Genomic DNA, 19,270 nt, shown 5'->3' on the forward strand with positions numbered 1-19,270 from the left:
GCATAAAACAAGGCCTAAAACAGCCACATGTTTCTGGTCATTAAGGCCTTTTCATGCCTGGTCATTAAGGAGTTAAGGAAGACACCAAAACAGTAATCCCTTAAGACTGTTGAAGAGCTACTGATATTGATGATTGTAGGATAGGTCATCAGTCCTTGCAGCCACCAGCACTGGAGCTAGCACTTTAAATGGAGCCAGAAGTCTAAGTGAATGGGAGCAAAGTTGTAGTAACCAGCATGGCCACTACAACAGTTGTGCTTCCCAACCCACTAAAAGTGCTAATCCTGGCTCCAGAAGTTGCAGGGAACAGTTGATCAGTGTGGGTGCCAGATGTCGAACCCCTACAGATCTGGTATTGTAAGTCATCAATATCATTAACCAGAAAAAGAAACTCTTTTAAGTTGTATAGAATATCAATCTATATGAGGGAGCATTAGTGATACATTATTAATATAATAGTTTTTGAGGTATCCTTAATTAAAGCAGTTACTAGTAACAAGTTTCAAAAGCTTCAAAGCCCCCAAATAAAATGCTGGCATGAATTATACATTACAGCTCTCTGAAAAAGAAGACAAGTTGCTTCTATTATTAGCTAAAATACTTGGCACAAGCAAATCAGAGGAGGTTACAAGGACATAAACAGTACGAACCAAAACTCAATCCAAAAAATGAAAATTACAGTACAAGATGTGCATGGAGAAAACAATCCTCATCAGAGCTTCCTAGGCACAAAGAGGCAATTAGCTTTTAATATCTCACACAATTAGAAAGCTTAATATGACAGTTTTGCAAATAAATAAACACAATCTGCAAGGAAAATTTAAAAAAGTGGAGAAATGGAAATAAAACTTTCTTTTTTTTTAACCCATAAAGGGACTTTGGACCATGATCTGTAGCAAAACATGAGTACTGCAGATACGGCATCCAAGTTGCTGCTTTTTATTTTCCTACTGCCCCTTGTTTCCCCATTTCAGAGTTTAAAGCTTCACTGAAATACATTGTCAGGTCTGCTGTTCATGCGCACAGGAGTCCTCTCCATTATGCTACCACAGCATAGCAAACTGACACTGTGCTCCATGTCAGCATGGCTTCCTGGTCTTTACACTATGTGCTCATCAGATATTGATGACCTATCCTGGGGAGATTTCCTATGGATAAGTTTACCTTAGGTGATATACCTGTATTGTCAACATATTGGCTTATTATATATTATACCAAAATATGGCAATAATGGACAATTCCAATATGATATTTTTAGCAGCCATCCTTACTTGACTACTGAAAAACTGTACCTGTCAATCATATGAGATCTCTTCAGCAGGAGTTAAGGCCCATTTACATGACCTGATTGTCTGGAAAATTATTGTTAATTAACACTCAAACCCGATAATTGTCCTGGATAAATGTATCGCCAATCATCTGAGAAATGTGTAGGAATGAAATCTACAGCAATTTGAAGCTGCAATAGATTTCAGTCATTATTTGCTCCCAGTTTCTGGCGTAAATAATGATTAATTAGAAGGAGCCAATGGCCTTGCCAACACTGCATCCTTACCACTTCCCCTTTTAAAAAATTGGCGAGGAAAGTGTAAAATGCTAATCGCCATTAGAAAAGTCACAGTTGCAATTACATTGAAAAGTCGCAAAATGATGTAAGGGAATAATTAACTTCCCCCTTCATTATTATCACTTTACACAAGGCCTACCTGAATAGTGGATTCTCTGGGTTGAGAGAAGACCAGTATGTATTAGCAAAATCATGAGACGAAAGTCATAGTCAAATTCAGGCAATAAAATATTCCAAACAGACAGTTAAAGGCAATCCAGATCAATCCAAGCATCACAGAAACTAACAAACCTAACTGTTCAGGCAAATAGCAGTGGAGAGGGGTCCAAAACTCGCCATTGAGCTCAGTACTCAAAAAAGTTAAGGACTGTTTAGTTGCTGAATTGGATGGGTCAGATGTTATGCAAGCTGGTGTGGACTCACTGCACCACTGACTGGCTATGCCCTGGAGGGGTGTAACTAAGCAACTACATGGTCTTCACTAGAGCCTCTCATGGTGAGAATAGGCTTCGGCCGTTAGGGTAGTTGCAAGGTGCCACTCCAGAGCAGTCCCTGAGTCAGTGGCAGCTGACCAAGGGGTCAGAGATACTGGTGCAAGCACCGAAGGACGTATTCAGGAAGTCCAAAGTCAGGGCAGGCAGCCATCAATCAAGGTCCGCAAACAAAGTCCAAGGTAAGGGGCAGGTGGCAAACAAGCAAAATCTGATAATTCCAAAGCAAGGTCTGGTACACAGCAAAGCAGAACTTCGAAAACACCTTCACACCAGGAACTAGACAAGCTAGTGACCATGAGTTGCTCAGGCATCTTCCTGGAGTAGGAAGCGCCTTTAAATACTTCCTGCAATCAAGCCATAGGCTGGTAAGACAGAGGGCCTCTACATGCTGCCTCAGAAGTGAGGAGAGACACACCAATGCAAGCCCTAACAAACAGTTCAGGTCTCCAGCAGGAGGTAAACTCTGGCATGGAGCACAGATGCAACTGTTAAGCTAGCTGCGGCCCGAGCTTGTTAGTATGGTGCATGGCAGCAGGGAAAGAGGGAGCCCGGCGCCCGTGCGGTTAGGGGCAGCAGCGCCAGCATGGACCACTGGGCCAACATCAGATAGCATACTAGAGTCAATAAGCACATATGGCAGAGCTAACTTTGAAACATGGCCTGCTGTCAGCAGCGATGGATGCAATGACAGAGAATTGGACAAAATATTATGGTCCAACCCTGGTATAATCAATATTTACAAACGCAAAAACACAAAATGCAACCAGCACTCTGCCCTGCCTTTATGCTGGATGTTGAATAAGGCATTGGTGTACATTTTGGCCAAAGCGTAATAAGCCACTCACCACGTCAAGGTCGCCTTAATGAGTGGTCCCTAACACTAGTTCCTACCTTTTATGGGCCATGACAGCCACACAGTCCAGGGAGGGGAGGTACAGCATGCACGCCAAGCACACTCTGCTTTTAACCCCGTCCGGTGCCATTACAGCTTTCATCGGATCCAGGGATGCAAGTACCAACATGCATGCTGAGCCCACTATATACTTCTCCTGGAGCCAAGTAGCTACTGGTAGGTGCTATATAAGCAGACTCAGTTTTATACTGACTTTAAAACCAGCCTCCAGGGCATACTAACTCAATTCAAATTACACTTAAGCATAACTCTTAAAGAATTACTGACAAAATTAAAGTAAATCTAGTACAAATGGAAAACTCAGATTCTGAACCATTCAACTCAAAATATTACTTACCAGAGTTTCTATATGCAGAAGTCTTTAAGCATCTTCTTGCCTTTCGTGAGAAGTCATGATGTCACCAACCCCTTAACCAGCCAAACTGGAAAAACTGAATCACCTGTAAAATAAAACAATATTCTGTCAAAGGATATTACTAGCAAGAGTATTTCTTCATAAAGATGACTAGGTGAGTTATGCACTAGTCCCTGCTGATATTAGTGGCATCATGGGATTTTACATTATCACTGCTAGAGAGAACTATTGAGATAATCACAGATTAGGTCACTAATATTTCATCAATTATTACAATATCTGTAGACAAGCAATTGTCAGCTATTGGCTGAACAGCATGCACGTTTATTCAAAGGAGTATTCCAGTGGAAAACATGTTTCACCTACGCACTGAATAGATAATAAATATTAGATCAGTGTGGGTGTGACCACTTGAATCCCACCGATCACTAGATGATGGAACTTTAGTCCTGAGTCATTGATCAAGCATGCATATTGCAACTCCATTTAACTCCATGAGACTAAGAAAAATTGTCAATTGCGACCATGACAACTGAGCAGTTATTTACCAAGAGAGGGTCACTTCTGGTGACCCAACAGCCCCCCCCCCCCCTGCAATGAGATCATGGGAGCTGTTTAGTTGCTATGGCAGCCTGAGGCCTTCTGAAGGCTCAGAGGCCTGCAATAGTTAAGTTCCTACCAAGTCTTTATTAGGAACGCATTTTCCAATAGACTGCAATGGTAAACCATTCCAGTCTATGGTATATTTGATCTCATGGTTGCAAGTTGACGTCCCCTAGGGGAACTAAAAATAAATAAATAAAAAAATGTAAGATCATTGGCATTGCACTATTAAAAATACTTAGCCCATATGGTGAAAGACGTAATTAAGGATGTCAAACTGTGGCATTTTTTCTAAGTTTTTTTTTTTTTTTTTTCAAATATTAAAACATAAGTACAACCATTGTGTTTTAGTAAAAATCATTTTTTTCAATTGGTCTTTATTCAAAAATGTGAGCCCCTATCACTGTACAGCCTTGAGATTCTTTAGTAGCATGAACTGTATTTTTACTGTTTCCCATCAGGCAGTTCCTTATCTCAGTTCTCTGACCTTATAAACACTCATTATAGTTCAATTCTTATCTTACTGTCGGGCCCCTTTCACACGGGCAAGTTTTCCACGCGGGTGCAATGCGTGAGGTGAACGCATTGCACCCGCACTGAATCCGGACCAATTCACTTCAATGGGGCTGTGCAGATGAGCAGTGATTTTCACGCATCACTTGTGCGTTGCGTGAAAACACAGCATGTTCTATATTCTGTATTTTTCACGCAACGCAGGCCCCATTGAAATGAATAGGGCTTCGTGAAAATCGCAATGGTTATAAGGGAAAATAATAGCATTCTTAATACAGAATGCTTACTAAAATGCTGATCGCGCAGCCAGCATCGTCTTCTTTCTTCTTCTTTCAGGACCTGCAAAAGGACCTTTGATGATGTAATCGCGCTCACCATGTGGTTAGCTTGGTGACGTCAGCGCAGGTCGTGCTTAATGAAGATAGAAGGTGAGCGTGATTACTTAATCAAAGGTCCTTTTGCAGGTCCTGAAAGAAGAAGAAAGAAGACAATGCCGGCTGCGCGATCAAGTGGATAAGGTGAGTTAATTTTTATTTTATTTTTTAACCCCTCAATCGACATTTTAGTAAGCATTCTGTATTATGAATGCTATTATTTTCCCTTATAACCATGTTATAAGAGAAAATAATAAAATCTACATAAAACCAAATTCGAACTTCATTGAAGAAGTCCGGGTTCGGGTCTGGGTACCACATTCAATTTTTTATCACGCGTGTGCAAAACGCATTGCACCGGCCCTATAAAAACTCAATCGCAGTCAAAACTGACAGAAATTTCGTGTGAACTAGCACGGGTTTCCCGCAATGCACAAGTCACAAACAAATCTGGGACGCCCGTGTGAAAGAGGCCTTAAGAATGTGGCTTAAATGACCTTTTAGTAATTTAATGATAAGGTTTAATAGATGACCGGCACAAAGTGAAAGTGAAAGTAGGATTCACACAGCTAGACAAACAGTTAATTCTTTGTGACAGAATGGTTCAATATTTTTAATAAAGACCAATTGAAAAATTATTTTTTTGCCAAAAATGAGTAAAATTCAACCATACAAAATGCCCCCCCAAGGTGTACATAGCCTTTAAAGAAACACGCCTATAACATCTTTATTCTTTGATCCATTAGAAGGGTACATGATGTAAATTGTAGTGAAGGTAATCTTCTTACTGACTATATTTGTGAGTTATAACCTCCCTTCTGATCCTCAGCTGTGTCATGTGACCAGCACTCTGTTTTCCAACTGACACAGGAAGTCACTTATTTCTCTAAACATTCTTATGAGACTCACATTGAGGCTTCCATAGGAATACACAGGAAAAACTGGCTTCCTGTCCACACACAAGAGTGTTGGTCACACGACACAGCTGAGGATGAAAAGGGAGGTTATAACTCACAAATACACTCAGTGGTAAAAAGATTACCTTCACTACAGTTTACATCATGTACATTTCTAACAGGTCAGAGAGTAAACATTTTTATGGGAGTGCTTCTTTAAGTAAAAGTAGTGTATGTGTAAAATGGCACAACACTGCAGAGGCTTACATGTCAATTTTGCACATGGCCAATAAAGCCAGTAATTGGCTGCAGCAGTCATAGGAATGGCATGTGATCACTCCTGGTCAGGGACCAGAAAGATAGTGACAGAAGCCAGATACTTAAACAGTGGGACTTTTAAAAGGGGAATTACTCTGACCTCTACTTATTTTTCTGCTTTGTCATACAACCCCTTTAATTATATTTATTTAGTCTAAATATTAATTATATAGAAACTAGTGTTGAAGGAATCAAGCTTTGGCTCATAGATTGAGACCTGTCTCTGTACAGCATTATAATGCATTGCCTCAGTGGAGGCTAAATTTGTTTCACCCGAAGTCGCACAAGACTGTGATGACTGAATTCGGTAATCAGTTCGACATCTTTCAAAACATTTCAAATTCGGAATCCGAAGTTGGGCTTGGTACTGGCTGGTACCACTATATCAAACTCGACTTCAGATGATGCAATATATTTTAATACTGCATGGAGAGAGGTCTCCGGACTGCATTAAACAAAGTGTTAAAATGAATCAACTTCAGATCTGTGATCCGAAGTTCAATTTGCTCAACACTAATAGAACCAATACAGAGCACTGCAACAAGTATTTTGGTATCAGCTCTAGTTGCCAAAATTTGAACTGATAAAAACCCACCACAAATATCATAAATGTTAAATTTAAAGGGGGTTTCCAGTCCTTTTATACTTAAAGCTTATCCCAATATATAGGCCATAAATATCTGATCTGCAGGGGTCCAACACCCCATACCCTTGCCAATAATGGTTTGGAAGAAACTCCGGTAGAAGTGGTTACTCCATTCACTTCAGTCGGAGCCATGCTGGAGTAATTCCTGTGCAGTCTACCTGCACTCGAGCTATTCCAGAACAGCTAGATAACAGGGGTGCAGGGTGTTACACCACCATTAATCAGATATTGATGGCCTATTCTCAGGACAGGCCTTCAATATCAACAGGCCTTCAAGATCACAGGAAAATCCCTTTAAATTAGACAATTATGAAATTACTGGTGGCTAGTAGAGTTGAGCGAACACCTGGATGTTCGGGTTCGAGAAGTTCGGCCGAACATCCCGGAAATGTTCGGGTTCGGGATCCGAACCCGATCCGAACTTCGTCCCGAACCCGAACCCCATTGAAGTCAATGGGGACCCGAACTTTTCGGCACTAAAAAGGCTGTAAAACAGCCCAGGAAAGAGCTCGAGGGCTGCAAAAGGCAGCAACATGTAGGTAAATCCCCTGCAAACAAATGTGGATAGGGAAATGAATTAAAATAAAAATTAAATAAATAAAAATTAACCAAAATCAATTGGAGAGAGGTTCCATAGCAGAGAATCTGGCTTCCCGTCACCCACCACTGGAACAGTCCATTCTCAGATATTTAGGCCCCGGCACCCAGGCAGAGGAGAGAGGTCCCGTAACAGAGAATCTGTCTTCATGTCAGCAGAGAATTAGTCTGCATGTCATAGCAGAGAATGAGGCTTCACGTCAGCCACCACTGCAACAGTCCATTGGCATATATTTAGGCCCAGCACCCAGGCAGAGGAGGGAGGTCCCGTAACAGAGAATCTGTCTTCATGTCAGCAGAGAATTAGTCTGCATGTCATAGCAGAGAATGAGGCTTCACGTCAGCCACCACTGCAACAGTCCATTGGCATATATTTAGGCCCAGCACACACACAGGCAGAGGAGAGAGGTCCCGTAACAGAGAATCTGGCTTCATGTCAGCAGAGAATCAGTCTGCATGTCATAGCAGAGAATGAGGCTTCACGTCAGCCACCACTGCAACAGTCCATTGGCATATATTTAGGCCCAGCACACACACAGGCAGAGGAGAGAGGTCCCGTAACAGAGAATCTGGCTTCATGTCAGCAGAGAATCAGTCTGCATGTCATAGCAGAGAATGAGGCTTCACGTCAGCCACCACTGCAACAGTCCATTGGCATATATTTAGGCCCAGCACACACACAGGCAGAGGAGAGAGGTCCCGTAACAGAGAATCTGTCTTCATGTCAGCAGAGAATTAGTCTGCATGTCATAGCAGAGAATGAGGCTTCACGTCAGCCACCACTGCAACAGTCCATTGGCATATATTTAGGCCCAGCACACACACAGGCAGAGGAGAGAGGTCCCGTAACAGAGAATCTGGCTTCATGTCAGCAGAGAATCAGTCTGCATGTCATAGCAGAGAATGAGGCTTCACGTCAGCCACCACTGCAACAGTCCATTGGCATATATTTAGGCCCAGCACACACACAGGCAGAGGAGAGAGGTCCCGTAACAGAGAATCTGGCTTCATGTCAGCAGAGAATCAGTCTGCATGTCATAGCAGAGAATGAGGCTTCACGTCAGCCACCACTGCAACAGTCCATTGGCATATATTTAGGCCCAGCACACACACAGGCAGAGGAGAGAGGTCCCGTAACAGAGAATCTGTCTTCATGTCAGCAGAGAATCAGTCTGCATGTCATAGCAGAGAATGAGGCTTCACGTCAGCCACCACTGCAACAGTCCATTGGCATATATTTAGGCCCAGCACCCAGGCAGAGGAGGGAGGTCCCGTAACAGAGAATCTGTCTTCATGTCAGCAGAGAATTAGTCTGCATGTCATAGCAGAGAATGAGGCTTCACGTCAGCCACCACTGCAACAGTCCATTGGCATATATTTAGGCCCAGCACCCAGGCAGAGGAGAGAGGTCCCGTAACAGAGGATCTGGCTTCATGTCAGCAGAGAATCAGTCTGCATGTCATAGCAGAGAATCAGGCTTCACGTCAGCCACCACTGCAACAGTCCATTGTCATAAATTTAGGCCCAGCACCCAGGCAGAGGAGAGAGGTCCCGTAACAGACAATCTGGCTTCATGTCAGCAGAGAATCAGTCTGCATGTCATAGCAGAGAATGAGGCTTCACGTCACCCACCACTGCAACAGTCCATTGGCATATATTTAGGCCTAGCACACAGGCAGAGCAGAGAGGTCCCGTAACAGACAATCTGGCTTCATGACAGCAGAGAATCAGTCTGCATGTCATAGCAGAGAATGAGGCTTCACGTCACCCACCACTGCAACAGTCCATTGGCATATATTTAGGCCTAGCACACAGGCAGAGCAGAGAGGTCCCGTAACAGACGATCTGGCTTCATGTCAGCAGAGAATCAGTCTGCATGTCATAGCAGAGAATGAGGCTTCACGTCAGCCACCACTGCAACAGTCCATTGGCATATATTTAGGCCTAGCACACAGGCAGAGCAGAGAGGTCCCGTAACAGACAATCTGGCTTCATGACAGCAGAGAATCAGTCTGCATGTCATAGCAGAGAATGAGGCTTCACGTCACCCACCACTGCAACAGTCCATTGGCATATATTTAGGCCTAGCACACAGGCAGAGCAGAGAGGTCCCGTAACAGACGATCTGGCTTCATGTCAGCAGAGAATCAGTGTGCATGTCATAGCAGAGAATGAGGCTTCACGTCACCCACCACTGCAACAGTCCATTGGCATATATTTAGGCCTAGCACACAGGCAGAGCAGAGAGGTCCCGTAACAGACAATCTGGCTTCATGTCAGCAGAGAATCAGTCTGCATGTCATAGCAGAGAATCAGGCTTCACGTCAGCCACCACTGCAACAGTCCATTGTCATAAATTTAGGCCCAGCACCCAGGCAGAGGAGAGAGGTCCCGTAACAGACAATCTGGCTTCATGTCAGCAGAGAATTAGTCTGCATGTCATAGCAGAGAATCAGGCTTCATGTCAGCCACCACTGCAACAGTCCATTGGCATATATTTAGGCCTAGCACACAGGCAGAGGAGAGGTTCATTCAACTTTGGGTAGCCTCGCAATATAATGGTAAAATGAAAATAAAAATAGGATTGAATGAGGAAGTGCCCTGGAGTCCAATAATATATGGTTATGGGGAGGTAGTTAATGTCTAATCTGGACAAGGGACGGACAGGTCCTGTGGGATCCATGCCTGGTTCATTTTTATGAACGTCAGCTTGTCCACATTGGCTGTAGACAGGCGGCTGCGTTTGTCTGTAATGACGCCCCCTGCCGTGCTGAATACACGTTCAGACAAAACGCTGGCTGCCGGGCAGGCCAGCACCTCCAAGGCATAAAAGGCTAGCTCTGGCCACGTGGACAATTTAGAGACCCAGAAGTTGAATGGGGCCGAACCATCAGTCAGTACGTGGAGGGGTGTGCACACGTACTGTTCCACCATGTTAGTGAAATGTTGCCTCCTGCTAAAACGTTGCGTATCAGGTGGTGGTGCAGTTAGCTGTGGCGTGTTGACAAAAGTTTTCCACATCTCTGCCATGCTAACCCTGCCCTCAGAGGAGCTGGCCGTGACACAGCTGCCTTGGCGACCTCTTGCTCCTCCTCTGCCTTGGCCTTGGGCTTCCACTTGTTCCCCTGTGACATTTGGGAATGCTCTCAGTAGCGCGTCTACCAACGTGCGCTTGTACTCGCGCATCTTCCTATCACGCTCCAGTGCAGGAAGTAAGGTGGGCACATTGTCTTTGTAGCGTGGATCCAGCAGGGTGGCAACCCAGTAGTCCGCACAGGTTAAAATGTGGGCAACTCTGCTGTCGTTGCGCAGGCACTGCAGCATGTAGTCGCTCATGTGTGCCAGGCTGCCCAGGGGTAAGGACAAGCTGTCCTCTGTGGGAGGCGTATCGTCATCGTCCTGCCTTTCCCCCCAGCCACGCACCAGTGATGGACCCGAGCTGCGTTGGGTGCCACCCCGCTGAGACCATGCTTCATCCTCATCCTCCTCCACCTCCTCCTCATCCTCGTCCTCCTCGTCCTCCAGTAGTGGGCCCTGGCTGGCCACATTTGTACCTGGCCTCTGCTGTTGCCAAAAACCTCCCTCTGAGTCACTTCGAAGAGACTGGCCTGAAAGTGCTAAAAATGACCCCTCTTCCTCCTCCTCCTCCTCCTCCTGGGCCACCTCCTCTTCCATCATCGCCCTAAGTGTTTTCTCAAGGAGACATAGAAGTGGTATTGTAACGCTGATAACGGTGTCATCGCCACTGGCCATGTTGGTGGAGTACTCGAAACAGCGCAACAGGGCACACAGGTCTCGCATGGAGGCCCAGTCATTGGTGGTGAAGTGGTGCTGTTCTGTAGTGCGACTGACCCGTGCGTGCTGCAGCTGAAACTCCACTATGGCCTGCTGCTGCTCGCACAGTCTGTCCAGCATGTGCAAGGTGGAGTTCCACCTGGTGGGCACGTCGCATATGAGGCGGTGAGCGGGAAGGCCGAAGTTACGCTGTAGCGCAGACAGGCGAGCAGCAGCAGGATGTGAACGCCGGAAGCGCGAACAGACGGCCCGCACTTTATGCAGCAGCTCTGACATGTCGGGGTAGTTGTGAATGAACTTCTGCACCACCAAATTCAGCACATGCGCCAAGCAAGGGATGTGCGTCAAATTGGCTAGTCCCAGAGCTGCAACGAGATTTCGCCCATTATCACACACCACCAGGCCGGGCTTGAGGCTCACCGGCAGCAACCACTCGTCGGTCTGTTGTTCAATACCCCGCCACAACTCCTGTGCGGTGTGGGGCCTGTCCCCCAAACATATGAGTTTCAGAATGGCCTGCTGACGTTTACCCCGGGCTGTGCTGAAGTTGGTGGTGAAGGTGTGTGGCTGACTGGATGAGCAGGTGGAAGAAGAGGAGGAGGAAGCCGAGAAGGAGGAGGTGGCAACAGGAGGCAAAGAATGTTGCCCTGCGATCCTTGGCGGCAGAAGGACGTGCGCCAAACAGCTCTCCGCCTGGGGCCCAGCTGCCACTACATTTACCCAGTGTGCAGTTAGGGAGATATAGCGTCCCTGGCCGTGCTTACTGGTACACGTATCTGTGGTTAGGTGGACCTTGCTACAGATGGCGTTGCGCAGTGCACACTTGATTTTATCGGATACTTGGTTGTGCAGGGAAGGCACGGCTCTCTTGGAGAAGTAGTGCCGGCTGGGAACAACATACTGTGGGACAGCAAGCGACATGAGCTGTTTGAAGCTGTCTGTGTCCACCAGCCTAAATGACAGCATTTCATAGGCCAGTAGTTTAGAAATGCTGGCATTCAGGGCCAGGGATCGAGGGTGGCTAGGTGGGAATTTACGCTTTCTATCAAATGTTTGTGAGATGGAGAGCTGAACGCTGGCGTGTGACATGGTTGAGACGCTTGGTGACGGAGGTGGTGGTGGTGGTGTTGGTGGTACATCCCCTGTTTGCTGGGCGGCAGGTGCCAACGTTCCTCCAGAGGCGGAGGAAGAGGCCGAGGCGGCAGCAGCAGAATAGGCCGAGGCGGCAGCAGCAGAAGAGGTAGCAGGGGGAGCCTGAGTGACTTCCTTGGTTTTAAGGTGTTTACTCCACTGCAGTTCATGCTTTGCATGCAGGTGCCTGGTCATGCAGGTTGTGCTCAGGTTCAGAACGTTAATGCCTCGCTTCAGGCTCTGATGGCACAGCGTGCAAACCACTCGGGTCTTGTCGTCAGCACATTGTTTGAAGAAGTGCCATGCCAGGGAACTCCTTGAAGCTGCCTTTGGGGTGCTCGGTCCCAGATGGCGGCGGTCAGTAGCAGGCGGAGTCTCTTGGCGGCGGGTGTTCTGCTTTTGCCCACTGCTCCCTCTTTTGCTACGCTGTTGGCTCGGTCTCACCACTGCCTCTTCCTCCGAACTGTGAAAGTCAGTGGCACGACCTTCATTCCATGTGGGGTCTAGGACCTCATCGTCCCCTGCATCGTCTTCCACCCAGTCTTGATCCCTGACCTCCTGTTCAGTCTGCACACTGCAGAAAGACGCAGCAGTTGGCACCTGTGTTTCGTCATCATCAGAGACATGCTGAGGTGGTATTCCCATGTCCTCATCATCAGGAAACATAAGTGGTTGTGCGTCAGTGCATTCTATGTCTTTCACCGCTGGGGAAGGGCTAGGTGGATGCCCTTGGGAAACCCTGCCAGCGGAGTCTTCAAACAGCATAAGAGACTGCTGCATAACTTGAGGCTGAGACAGTTTCCCTGGTATGCATGGGGGTGATGTGACAGACTGATGGGGTTGGTTTTCAGGCGCCATCTGTGCGCTTTCTGCAGAAGACTGGGTGGGAGATAATGTGAACGTGCTGGATCCACTGTCGGCCACCCAATTGACTAATGCCTGTACCTGCTCAGGCCTTACCATCCTTAGAACGGCATTGGGCCCCACCATATATCGCTGTAAATTCTGGCGGCTACTGGGACCTGAGGTAGTTGGTATACTAGGACGTGTGGATGTGGCAGAACGGCCACGTCCTCTCCCAGCACCAGAGGGTCCACTAACACCACCACGACCATGTCCACGTCCGCGTCCCTTACTAGATGTTTTTCTCATTGTTATGGTTCACCACAACAACAAATATATTATTTGGCCCAATGTATTGTATTCAAATTCAGCGGGATATAAATTTGAGGCCTAGTATTTAGGCGCTGGGTGACCGGTATGGATTTAGTGACAGAATTAGACTTGGAAATGCACAGAAGCGTGTGTGTGTGAAGTTATTCTGAATGACCCAATGTGCACCTTGAATATTATATACCCTTTTAGGGATAGATTTCAAATAGCTCTGATATAGCAGAAACCACTAAATTATGAAATTGCTAAATTGGGAATTGTATTTCAACCCAGAACAAAAAATGTGCTTTGACGGACACTAAATAACTTTCCCAGCCACAACAGGACAGCGTTAACGAGAGATTTAGCAGGATATAAATTTGAGGCCTAGTATTTAGGCGCTGGGTGACCGGTATGGATTTAGTGACAGAATTAGACTTGGAAATGCACAGAAGCGTGTGTGTGTGAAGTTATTCTGAATGACCCAATGTGCACCTTGAATATTATATACCCTTTTAGGGATAGATTTCAAATAGCTCTGATATAGCAGAAACCACTAAATTATGAAATTGCTAAATTGGGAATTGTATTTCAACCCAGAACAAAAAATGTGCTTTGACGGACACTAAATAACTTTCCCAGCCACAACAGGACAGCGTTAACGAGAGATTTAGCAGGATATAAATTTGAGGCCTAGTATTTAGGCGCTGGGTGACAGGTATGGGTTTGGTGACAGAATTAGACTTAGAAATACACAGTAGCGGGTGTGTGTGAAGTTATTCTGAATGACCCAATGTGCACCTTGAATATTATATACCCTTTTAGGGATAGATTTCAAATAGCTCTGATATAGCAGAAACCACTAAATTATGAAATTGCTAAATTGGGAATTGTATTTCAACCCAGAACAAAAAATGTGCTTTGACGGACACTAAATAACTTTCCCAGCCACAACAGGACAGCGTTAACGAGAGATTTAGCAGGATATAAATTTGAGGCCTAGTATTTAGGCGCTGGGTGACAGGTATGGGTTTAGTGACAGAATTAGACTTAGAAATACACAGTAGCGGGTGTGTGTGAAGTTATTCTGAATGACCCAATGTGCACCTTGAATATTATATACCCTTTTAGGGATAGATTTCAAATAGCTCTGATATAGCAGAAACCACTAAATTATGAAATTGCTAAATTGGGAATTGTATTTCAACCCAGAACAAGAAATGTGCTTGAACGGACACTAAATAACTCGCCCAGCTACAGCACTAAGGACAGATTTAGCTGGATATAAATTTGAGGCCTAGTATTTAGGCGCTGGGTGACAGGTATGGGTTTAGTGACAGAATTAGACTTGGAAATGCACAGTAGCGGGTGTGTGAAGTTATTCTGAATGTCCCTATGTGCACCTTCAATATGATCTACCCTTTTAGGGATAGATTTCAAATAGCTCTGATATAGCAGAAACCACTAAATTATGAAATTGCTAAATTGGGAATTGTATTTCAACCCAGAACAAAAAATGTGCTTTGACGGACACTAAATAACTTTCCCAGCCACAACAGGACAGCGTTAACGAGAGATTTAGCAGGATATAAATTTGAGGCCTAGTATTTAGGCGCTGGGTGACAGGTATGGGTTTAGTGACAGAATTAGACTTAGAAATACACAGTAGCGGGTGTGTGTGAAGTTATTCTGAATGACCCAATGTGCACCTTGAATATTATATACCCTTTTAGGGATAGATTTCAAATAGCTCTGATATAGCAGAAACCACTAAATTATGAAATTGCTAAATTGGGAATTGTATTTCAACCCAGAACAAAAAATGTGCTTTGACGGACACTAAATAACTTTCCCAGCCACAACAGGACAGCGTTAACGAGAGATTTAGCAGGATATAAATTTGAGGCCTAGTATTTAGGCGCTGGGTGACAGGTATGGGTTTAGTGACAGAATTAGACTTAGAAATACACAGTAGCGGGTGTGTGTGAAGTTATTCTGAATGACCCAATGTGCACCTTGAATATTATATACCCTTTTAGGGATAGATTTCAAATAGCTCTGATATAGCAGAAACCACTAAATTATGAAATTGCTAAATTGGGAATTGTATTTCAACCCAGAACAAGAAATGTGCTTGAACGGACACTAAATAACTCGCCCAGCTACAGCACTAAGGACAGATTTAGCTGGATATAAATTTGAGGCCTAGTATTTAGGCGCTGGGTGACAGGTATGGGTTTAGTGACAGAATTAGACTTGGAAATGCACAGTAGCGGGTGTGTGAAGTTATTCTGAATGTCCCTATGTGCACCTTCAATATGATCTACCCTTTTAGGGATAGATTTCAAATAGCTCTGATATAGCAGAAACCACTAAATTATGAAATTGCTAAATTGGGAATTGTATTTCAACCCAGAACAAAAAATGTGCTTTGACGGACACTAAATAACTTTCCCAGCCACAACAGGACAGCGTTAACGAGAGATTTAGCAGGATATAAATTTGAGGCCTAGTATTTAGGCGCTGGGTGACAGGTATGGGTTTAGTGACAGAATTAGACTTAGAAATACACAGTAGCGGGTGTGTGTGAAGTTATTCTGAATGACCCAATGTGCACCTTGAATATTATATACCCTTTTAGGGATAGATTTCAAATAGCTCTGATATAGCAGAAACCACTAAATTATGAAATTGCTAAATTGGGAATTGTATTTCAACCCAGAACAAGAAATGTGCTTGAACGGACACTAAATAACTCGCCCAGCTACAGCACTAAGGACAGATTTAGCTGGATATAAATTTGAGGCCTAGTATTTAGGCGCTGGGTGACAGGTATGGGTTTAGTGACAGAATTAGACTTGGAAATGCACAGTAGCGGGTGTGTGAAGTTATTCTGAATGTCCCTATGTGCACCTTCAATATGATCTACCCTTTTAGGGATAGATTTCAAATAGCTCTGATATAGCAGAAACCACTAAATTATGAAATTGCTAAATTGGGAATTGTATTTCAACCCAGAACAAAAAATGTGCTTTGACGGACACTAAATAACTTTCCCAGCCACAACAGGACAGCGTTAACGAGAGATTTAGCAGGATATAAATTTGAGGCCTAGTATTTAGGCGCTGGGTGACAGGTATGGGTTTAGTGACAGAATTAGACTTAGAAATACACAGTAGCGGGTGTGTGTGAAGTTATTCTGAATGACCCAATGTGCACCTTGAATATTATATACCCTTTTAGGGATAGATTTCAAATAGCTCTGATATAGCAGAAACCACTAAATTATGAAATTGCTAAATTGGGAATTGTATTTCAACCCAGAACAAGAAATGTGCTTGAACGGACACTAAATAACTCGCCCAGCTACAGCACTAAGGACAGATTTAGCTGGATATAAATTTGAGGCCTAGTATTTAGGCGCTGGGTGACAGGTATGGGTTTAGTGACAGAATTAGACTTGGAAATGCACAGTAGCGGGTGTGTGAAGTTATTCTGAATGTCCCTATGTGCACCTTCAATATGATCTACCCTTTTAGGGATAGATTTCAAATAGCTCTGATATAGCAGAAACCACTAAATTATGAAATTGCTAAATTGGGAATTGTATTTCAACCCAGAACAAAAAATGTGCTTTGACGGACACTAAATAACTTTCCCAGCCACAACAGGACAGCGTTAACGAGAGATTTAGCAGGATATAAATTTGAGGCCTAGTATTTAGGCGCTGGGTGACAGGTATGGGTTTAGTGACAGAATTAGACTTAGAAATACACAGTAGCGGGTGTGTGTGAAGTTATTCTGAATGACCCAATGTGCACCTTGAATATTATATACCCTTTTAGGGATGTATTTCAAATAGCTCTGATATAGCAGAAACCACTAAATTATGAAATTGCTAAATTGGGAATTGTATTTCAACCCAGAACAAGAAATGTGCTTGAACGGACACTAAATAACTCGCCCAGCTACAGCACTAAGGACAGATTTAGCTGGATATAAATTTGAGGCCTAGTATTTAGGCGCTGGGTGACAGGTATGGGTTTAGTGACAGAATTAAACTTGGAAATGCACAGTAGCGGGTGTGTGAAGTTATTCTGAATGTCCCTATGTGCACCTTCAATATGATCTACCCTTTTAGGGATAGATTTCAAATAGCTCTGATATAGCAGAAACCACTAAATTATGAAATTGCTAAATTGGGAATTGTATTTCAACCCAGAACAAGAAATGTGCTTGAACGGACACTAAATAACTCGCCCAGCTACAGCACTAACGACAGATTTAGCTGGATATGAATTTGAGGCCTAGTATTTAGGCGCTGGGTGACAGGTATGGGTTTAGTGACAGAATTAGACTTGGAAATACACAGTAGCGGGTGTGTGTGAAGTTATTCTGAATGACCCAATGTGCACCTTGAATATTATATACCCTTTTAGGGATAGATTTCAAATAGCTCTGATATAGCAGAAACCACTAAATTATGAAATTGCTAAATTGGGAATTGTATTTCAACCCAGAACAAGAAATGTGCTTGAACGGACACTAAATAACTCGCCCAGCTACAGCACTAAGGACAGATTTAGCTGGATATAAATTTGAGGCCTAGTATTTAGGCGCTGGGTGACAGGTATGGGTTTAGTGACAGAATTAGACTTGGAAATGCACAGTAGCGGGTGTGTGAAGTTATTCTGAATGTCCCTATGTGCACCTTCAATATGATCTACCCTTTTAGGGATAGATTTCAAATAGCTCTGATATAGCAGAAACCACTAAATTATGAAATTGCTAAATTGGGAATTGTATTTCAACCCAGAACAAGAAATGTGCTTGAACGGACACTAAATAACTCGCCCAGCTACAGCACTAAGGACAGATTTAGCTGGATATAAATTTGAGGCCTAGTATTTAGGCGCTGGGTGACAGGTATGGGTTTAGTGACAGAATTAGACTTGGAAATGCACAGTAGCGGGTGTGTGAAGTTATTCTGAATGTCCCTATGTGCACCTTCAATATGATCTACCCTTTTAGGGATAGATTTCAAATAGCTCTGATATAGCAGAAACCACTAAATTATGAAATTGCTAAATTGGGAATTGTATTTCAACCCAGAACAAGAAATGTGCTTGAACGGACACTAAATAACTCGCCCAGCTACAGCACTAACGACAGATTTAGCTGGATATGAATTTGAGGCCTAGTATTTAGGCGCTGGGTGACAGGTATGGGTTTAGTGACAGAATTAGACTTGGAAATGCACAGTAGCGGGTGTGTGAAGTTATTCTGAATGACCCTATGTGCACCTTGAATATTATATACCCTTTTAGGGATAGATTTTAAATAGCTCTGATACAGCAGAAACCACTAAATTTTTTAATTGCTAAATTGGGAATTGTATTTCAACCCAGAACAAAAAATGTGCTTTGACGGACACTAAATAACTTTCCCAGCCACAACAGGACAGCGGTAACGAGAGATTTAGCGGGATATAAATTTGAGGCCTAGTATTTAGGCGCTGGGTGACCGGTATGGATTTAGTGACAGAATTAGACTGGGATATGGCCAAAAAATAACCACACTATTGCTGGTTAAATGCACTTGGTGATGGGCGCAGCTTGCCCCTGATGTAGTATATGGCCAAAAAATGAACAGACTATTGCTGGTTAAATGCACTTGGTGTCACAGCTTGACCAACCACACTACTGAGGGTTAAATGCACTTGGTGACGGGCGCAGCTTGCCCCTGATGTAGTATATGGCCAAAAAATGAACAGACTATTGCTGGTTAAATGCACTTGGTGACGGGCGCAGCTTGCCCCTGATTTAGTATATGGCCAAAAAATGAACAGACTATTGCTGGTTAAATGCACTTGGTGTGATAGCTTGACCAACCACACTACTGAGGGTTAAATGCACT

General features: G+C 44.1%; 1 long non-coding RNA gene across 1 annotated transcript in view; it reads right to left on the minus strand.

Annotated features, from left to right (window-relative positions):
* Positions 1-19,270, minus strand: part of LOC122939594 — a 422,656-nt gene that overhangs the window by 142,708 nt on the left and 260,678 nt on the right. Inside the window, exon 3 of the long non-coding RNA XR_006390118.1 lies at positions 3,312-3,414. This is a non-coding gene — a long non-coding RNA (uncharacterized LOC122939594). The remainder of the gene's footprint in view (positions 1-3,311; positions 3,415-19,270) is intronic.

The sequence above is a fragment of the Bufo gargarizans genome, chromosome 5 (genome assembly GCF_014858855.1).
Source record: "Bufo gargarizans isolate SCDJY-AF-19 chromosome 5, ASM1485885v1, whole genome shotgun sequence".
Classification (NCBI taxonomy): Eukaryota; Metazoa; Chordata; class Amphibia; order Anura; family Bufonidae; genus Bufo; species Bufo gargarizans.